The sequence below is a fragment of the Eleutherodactylus coqui genome, chromosome 13 (assembly GCF_035609145.1).
Source record: "Eleutherodactylus coqui strain aEleCoq1 chromosome 13, aEleCoq1.hap1, whole genome shotgun sequence".
Lineage (NCBI taxonomy): Eukaryota > Metazoa > Chordata > Amphibia > Anura > Eleutherodactylidae > Eleutherodactylus > Eleutherodactylus coqui.
In genome coordinates, this window is record NC_089849.1 from 63669124 (window position 1) to 63676714 (window position 7591).

The 7591-nt window shown below is 43.1% G+C and overlaps 1 protein-coding gene across 1 annotated transcript in view; it reads right to left on the reverse strand.

Moving 5' to 3' along the window:
- Positions 1-5480, reverse strand: part of PLTP (phospholipid transfer protein) — a 32344-nt gene extending 26864 nt beyond the window's left edge. The window contains exon 1 of the mRNA XM_066586556.1: positions 5332-5480. The gene's annotated coding sequence lies outside the window, so the exon portion shown is untranslated. The remainder of the gene's footprint in view (positions 1-5331) is intronic.
- Between the last annotated feature and the right edge of the window lie 2111 nt (positions 5481-7591).

Here is a 7591-nt window from a genome sequence, read left to right on the forward strand (position 1 = left end):
GAATACGGCAGGTCTAAACTAACCCTTAGTCAATCTGTATCATGTTCTGTATCATTGACTGGTTGGAACAAGAATTACGTTTCAGTCCCTGGATAGATAGACATTACCTATAAGAACTTCTGCTGCAGAACATAACTCATAATTTTGGGAATAACAGCTCAAAAGCTCCAAGTGACAGTAAAATTGCAACGTTACCTCAATGTGGCATGTTCATTGGTCACTAGACCTAGGAGCAGCTCAGTCCCATTCAGGTTAATGGGACTGAGCTCCTATACCAGGCACAACCACCATGAAATGTATGCTGCTGTGCAATGAATTGGCTACAGAACTTGGTGGGGATCCCGATAGGTAGGCCCCACAATCTGATACTGACGACCTCTCTGAGGATAGATCTAGGAGCAGCTCAGTCCCATTCAGGTTAATGGGACTGAGCTCCTATACCAGGCACATCCACCATGAAATGTATGCTGCTGTGCAATGAAGTGGCTACAGAACTTGGTGGGGATCCCGATAGGTAGGCCCCACAATCTGATACTGACGACCTCTCCTGAGGATAGATCATCAATATCTTAATCCCAGAAAACCTTCTGAAGTGCTCTACTGGACTTCTTGTTAATTTTACTTTAACTTCTGAAATCATTTTCAAATGCAAAGTACTGCTCAGATAGCAATGACTTTTAAAGGTAACATTAGGTTATGGGAAGAAATGACTTTTCCGTAAAAAATTCTCATAAACCTGGTTTTATGAGCAGAACAATAAGCAAAACGGAAATGTCATAAATCAACCAGCCCTAAAAAACAGCAGAGTAAAGAATATTTTGGGGCTATAAATATTTTTGCATGACGTATGCTTTTTTTATCCAACAGGAAAAACCCTGCAAAATATGTTTTGTTGTTCACAAGTATTGATATCAACCCTGCAGGGAACTGAATGTTTTTTGTTGCTGAAGTCAAAACACTAAAAGACTCGGAGTCAGAACTTGGCTGAAGGCCTGTGCCTTGGGATAAAGGACACTCTCTCTGATGAGCTGCCAATGAGGTTGGAGGCCAGTGCGATGAAGTCCTTTATGGACCTCATATACATTTTATAGGATGTATAAAGTAAATCCAATATATAAAAATAACATATCCTTAGGTCAACTGTCTCATAGGAGTATAACTGGTATGATATGATGACAGAACACAAAGATTACACGGTTTAAAGGGAATGTAACACCTATCATTTTGTTACTAATTAAAACCAGATACTAATACACAAAAGTGAAACCTTTCCAAAAGACCTCTAAAAGACCAGCTCCTTATCCAGACATCTACATGGATTTTCTGCTCCCTCATATAGTATATTATTCATACAAGCCATCTTCTTTAGAAGACCACCACTTAGATCACTTTTCGATCCAATTTTGGTTGGTTGTTTCAAACAGGTTTCACAATTTGCTGATTGTAGATTTTTTATTCTGTTTTCTGTATATGATTATGGAGGCAACTATGTTGAATAAGCTGCTGTTGAAGGCAATCTGTCAGGAGATTATAGACCAAAACTATTGATGACCTACTCTCAGGATCACTTGATCGCCAGGCCGGCTGTCAGTGCAGTGGGCTGGACGTGCGTCCTAAGAGATGGGAGCAAAAGTGCCCTATCTGGCTTCACTCCCATTGATATCAATGGGAACTAAAGCTGGTTATTGCACTTCTGGCACTAACACGTCCAACACCAGTGATGGTCATGGAAATGTAAGAGCTGCTTCAGCTCCCATTAGTTTCAATGGGAGTGAAACCAGCTAGGGCACTTCCTTTTCATACTCAACCAGTTGCTCATTCTTGCGCTGACAATTTTTTTTTAGTCTGTGCATGCACAGTATCACTGTCCTCTACGATGGCATATGCCCGCTACCACAGTCCTCTACGATGGCGCACACACGCTACCACAGTCCTTTACAATGGCGCACTACCACAGTCCTCTACGATGGCACACTGCCACTGTCCACTACGATGGCGCACGCACACTACCACTATCCTCTATGATAGCACACACATACTACCACAGTCCTCTACGATGGCGCACGCACACTACCACTGTCCTCTATGATGGCGCATGCATACTACCACTGTCCTCCCGTTGGTGCACACACACTGACTGAAGAAAAGAGTCAAACTGTCTGACTGAGTGCCAACTTCACTGATGAAAGAGCGGGAATGGGGAAACAAGTGAGCATAAAAGCACCCCCCACACCCCTCATTCCCTATCATATAAGCATCATAACCTAGTTTATGAAGCATATAGGCTCCCTTTAATAATATGATAACATTTTTATTAACATGGCAAATATTGTGGACCCCTGGTATATACAGTGTTAGAAGTTTGTATAAATAAGTCATAGACTCTGAATATGCTGCTACCTATAATTAAAATTTGAAGACAAATTTGAATTAATTAGGAATTTATTATAAAAATCACAGCAACAAAAAATTGGCATGAAAGGGGAACAGAGCAGCAGATGTCCCACGACTGACCTAAATCCCACCTCATAGACTACAATTGCTTCCACATCCCCCCTAAACCTCTGCCAATCTGTCAGGACTTTGTTCAACACCAACCCAGTCATGGGCATGAATAAATAAGGCCTTATGGTCGACTCCTTACAATATACAACTATATACAATTTACAACATCTAATTCCATTTGCAGTGTCATAAAGCAGGTTCTGTTGTGAAGACCATATAAGCGGGGTTCTCGTGTCAGAAATTTAATGAAGTAAAGCGAGGATAACATTTATGTGGAGTCCACAACATGCCCTTACCTGTACAAGCTAATGTTGCACATCTGAATCATTTTTAAGATATGTGTTACGTCTCAGCTGGACACCAAAACCCCTCATCTGGATCAGACATAATAGTTGTGCAACAGTACGAATATACACAGAAGAAATAACTCGGGGTACAAAATTATATATAAAGTAAATCAAGAAAGGGAATGTCAGTCTATCATGCTAAAATGTGAAAACCTTGCCTGAAAGCGGGCTGATCACCCTGACGAGGGCAACCCCACATCCAGAATCTGGGGGCTGCCTAAACTGTCCATAGATGGAAAAGGGATAAATGTTAACAGATGAAAATAACAACAGTCACAACAGTACAGGTATTAGAACAAATAGTAAATAAGACCACCAGGGATTTATCTAACAGCAAACTAAGACCACAACTCCACTAAACACTTGAATAACCGATGCCCTCTGAAAGTAGGGGCGGGAATTTCTATACTACTGATTGGCGCAGAGATTGTTTTTCCAGCTGGGCAACCAGTTGAACCCCACACTGGCAGAAATTGGTTTTCAAACATCAGCATCAAGCACTGAATGATGGCACATGCACCAGTGCTGCGATCACATTGGCCAAGCTGGCATCATGGCCCATGTGATTGTGTCGTAGCCTTCACACTGCAAGACTATGAAGAGTGGAGGGCAATAAGAAGATCAAAAGAATTCCAAATGATAACCCCTGTATTCATTCGTCTCATGTCACTTCAAGAGTTGGATTTATAACCCATTCCCACCAAAAAGCATTAGTGGATTGTACGAACACTTGCCTGATAAACATCTAGAATATTTCAGAGAAACCTGTGATGACCTTGATCTACAGTCGTCTTCTGGAATTAGAAGTCTGGGTCAAATACTCTCTTACCTCAAGGCATGAAAATATATGTCTGCTGAAAACATAAAATTCATTTAAACCTCGACATTTACGTATTTGAATTTTGCTCAATGGCTATGAAGCCACCATCTCTTCGAGGCAGCGATTACATTACGGTAGTACTGATTATCAATACTGCCCATTTCTTTATTCTACTAATCAACAAACAATACGTAGTAAAGAATACATGTTTTAGGAATGCTGAACTGGGATTCCTAGAAAGAACAATTCTTGTCTCATAATTGCAGGCTATGTCCAATCTTGCATCTGACTCCTGTGAACCTAAAAATGCACTTCTGCCTAACTGTAAGAACAATTAGAGAGTCAATAAAAGAATGAAACATCTGCATCTAGCACTTTCCTAACTTGCACCGCAAAACTCAATACGCAGGGTTTAGCAATTAAATAAGCAAAAAAAGTGCCTACAACTACGATACAATGACTGCATGGAAAAGGGGTACAGTTTTTACACATAGCTTGTAACCCGAAAAAAATACGCAAGTCCATCTAGTATAGTCTATTCGACTGCAGTACTGATCCAAAAAAGAGCAAGATGAGGCAAAAGCCAATTTTCCTCAACTTAGGGTTAAAAATCCTTTCCCACTCCCAATTTGGCAACCAGAGTAAATCCAAGGATCAATAACCCATATGTGCTTTCCATTTAGGTGGAGGCATAAATAGATTCCCTGTGTATGCACATGCATAGCCAATGAACAAGATGTAAGTAAACTATCAATCTCATACCCAAAACCCTACTGTCTAGAGAGTACATTAGAAAATGAAAACGTGTCCATCGCTCGGCTAGTAGAGCCTTTACTTATGTGCTTCTTGAGAATGCCTCTAACCATGCTAAATAAAAGAGCATTATCATTAATTAATACCTTACAGGTATATATAGGAAATCCAGTGAGTAGTCAAAGACAGAACATTTCATAGGGTCATGTAGAATTGTTACCCTATAACCAAGTGCTTTCTTGTATAGCAAATTAAGCAATGATGTGATATTGGGGAGGTAATAAAAGAAAGATACAAGTAGTTTAGCCACTTCTATCTTATGAAAAATGTTATAACATTATTACAAATGCATAGGGTGGCGTAATAGAGGCGATCGGCTCTGTCTAAAGAAAGAAGCGACCTCGAAATGTTGGGTAAAAGAGGGCTTTGTTGGGGTTGTAAGGGCAATAATGCTAAATTAACAGAGCATGTAACACAGACATCCTAACAAAAAAGAAGTCTATTTACTTGCATATATCTGACTCATAGACATTGAATAGATACATCAAAGAAATCTATACACAGTAGACATCCCATGTATATACGATAACCTCGCATGCAGTTGCAAACCCAAATAGAAGTGAATTGAGATTTTTCAACCTGCTCTTTCGAAGAAGCCAACAGATCACTGGGTTTCCTATTAGTAGAACATTTTCAGGTCAATATTAGTATTTATAGATGTTAACATTTAGATTTTACATCAAGCGCTTGGAAAGTGGATGACAGTAAGAAGCATTCATTTCTGCAATGACAAGTGATGGCTGGATAGAGAAGTGTTGGTAGATTAAAGAAAGAACATCCATCTAGTCATTGCAGATCAACCACAGCTTCATGAAGACCCCAATCCAGTAGCCGGTAGACACTCACCTAGCCCCTTGGAATATCTGTCTGTGCTGCTCCTGCAGGGTACTAGCCCAGAATGCTGCTTGCAGAGACTTATATAGAGCACACTCATACACATTCATACACACACCACGCACAACCCCTCCTCCTTCCCACAGACCACACAGCTGGACGTAGAACAGACCCCGAGGCAGCAGCTCATCTTGTAATACAGACTTGACCAGGAAAATATACAACTTGATGACGTTAAACCTCACAAAAACCACATCAGTCGCACAAACTGCTTACAAAAGACATGTAGCAACACACAATAGTAACAAACACAAGAGGCAGTGGGGAACTGGAATAATACACACAGGGTGTCCATGGAAATACCTATCCAGGAGCAAAAGAGATCTTCTTGGCATTGCAGGAGGGAATGTGTGCAGAGCTGCTTGTTCCAGCGCTAAAATAGCCGAAGGAAATGAATTTAAGACTAATTAGCATAACAATGCCTTCATTCATTGGTGGCGTTTTAAAAAAAAAATGTCACAACTGAATTAATGCAATCAGTAAAATACAAGGGAAAGATCTCTTTTGCCCCTGTGGACACACGCCTTTTTCCTTGGCTACCATGTTCCTAAGGGCAAATGCCCACGGATGGATTCCTGACGCGTTTCATGTGGCAGATATCCGAGGCATTATCCCGCAGCTAAAAAGGTAAAAAGCGCCTGTGTGAGAGAGGACTAATACTTCTTTACTTCTGTGGGGTCATTGCTGGGTACTGAATATTGGCTGTGGGGTCCAACACTGTTTACAGCAAATCTCTGGAGGCCATAGCAGTGTGACACCTTATGATCAGTTTATCATTGATAGACTCTTTTTACCGCACCATCCTCGGGTATTATTGTATCTTGACGCCATCGGAAGCTAGGGGTTTGACAGGAGGAACGCCTCTGTCACACCTCTAGCTCCCGATTGGCTGAATAGCGAGAGGTCCTGGAAGCTACTAGGAAGCCCATGATTTCCCCTCCTGGCAGATTTCACTAAGCCCTCATCGAACGCTTGCCTTGCCCCTGTTCCCCTGGCTAGTGTGCTGCTGTGAGTGGTGAGCTAGTACTCTCCTACCCCACCCCACCTGGCAGTGCTCACCCGCGGGCTGGCGGCTCTTCTCCCTGTTGCTCCGCTCCGTCAATGATGGCGTCCACTGTCCCTCTTCCTGAGCCGCCACCGATGCAGCTCCCGCAGTTTGCCGCTGCCTCTGCTCGTGTTGTTTCAGCCCTCCTGCTGCCGTGTCTCTACGCTACTTAGGGGATTGTATAGGGCGCCGCTGTCAGGTTCGCCACTCTCCTAGGGCTCCTGTGGCTGCGGCGCTGCCGCTCCCACGGTGAGGGCTACCTGCTGACCACCCCGCTCTGCACTTTAGCACACAGGGGGGTGCCACCGGCGGTAAAGCTCCTTGCACCTGCAGCTGCAGCGGGGGCCACTCTCTGCTATATAAATCCATGGAGCTGTAGGCTAGCGTTAGTGGACTACCAGGACCTGCAGCCCAGCCACCTCTCCAGCCTATCAAGTACAGGGGCATCACCCCCCTATCAATCTTGACTCCACCAACACTTGCTGGTGGCGTCAAGATACAATAATACTCCATCTTCGAGCAGGGCCCAGCAATGATGACCAAGAGCTACACACAAAACTGACCCTCTTACACATACACTGTATATTTTGGCTCAGTATGTGCGGTGGGTGCATACAGCAGTACATGGTCTGTAATATGTGTAGTGGCCCTCAGAATGCATGTTTCGTGTTTGTCTTGTGCACTGTCATGTTTGTAGAATGCATCCGTTATGTGTATTGGATGGCTGCAGGCATCAATGGGTTAATGTCTGGAAAATGTATCATTTTATCTTGTGTGTGGTATAAAAGAAGCATCACATGTCTATGTGAGAGAGAATTGCCAGGAGGGAGAGCTAGACAGATCTGAGAATTAGTAAGACAGAAGACAGATCTGAGAGTCAGGGAGACATGGAGGAGGCCAAGAGGTGTTCTGTTATTCCCGCTTGGGCCTGTCCTTCCCAGGAAACTCCCCGCTATAACTAGCTATCGAGAGTGCATGCGTCTGGGGAGATAGAGACACCGCTAGCAAGCGAGAGTGACTGGCAGTAGAGAGAGAGAGAGAACCAGCAGATATCTAAGACTGCGACTGAGTAGTTCACCAGGAGGCCTCCCTGTTCCAGCACCATTTCTCAGGAGCGTTGTTTCATGTTAAGACTGTTGCATTGTTCATTTGCCATGAAGAGACGTT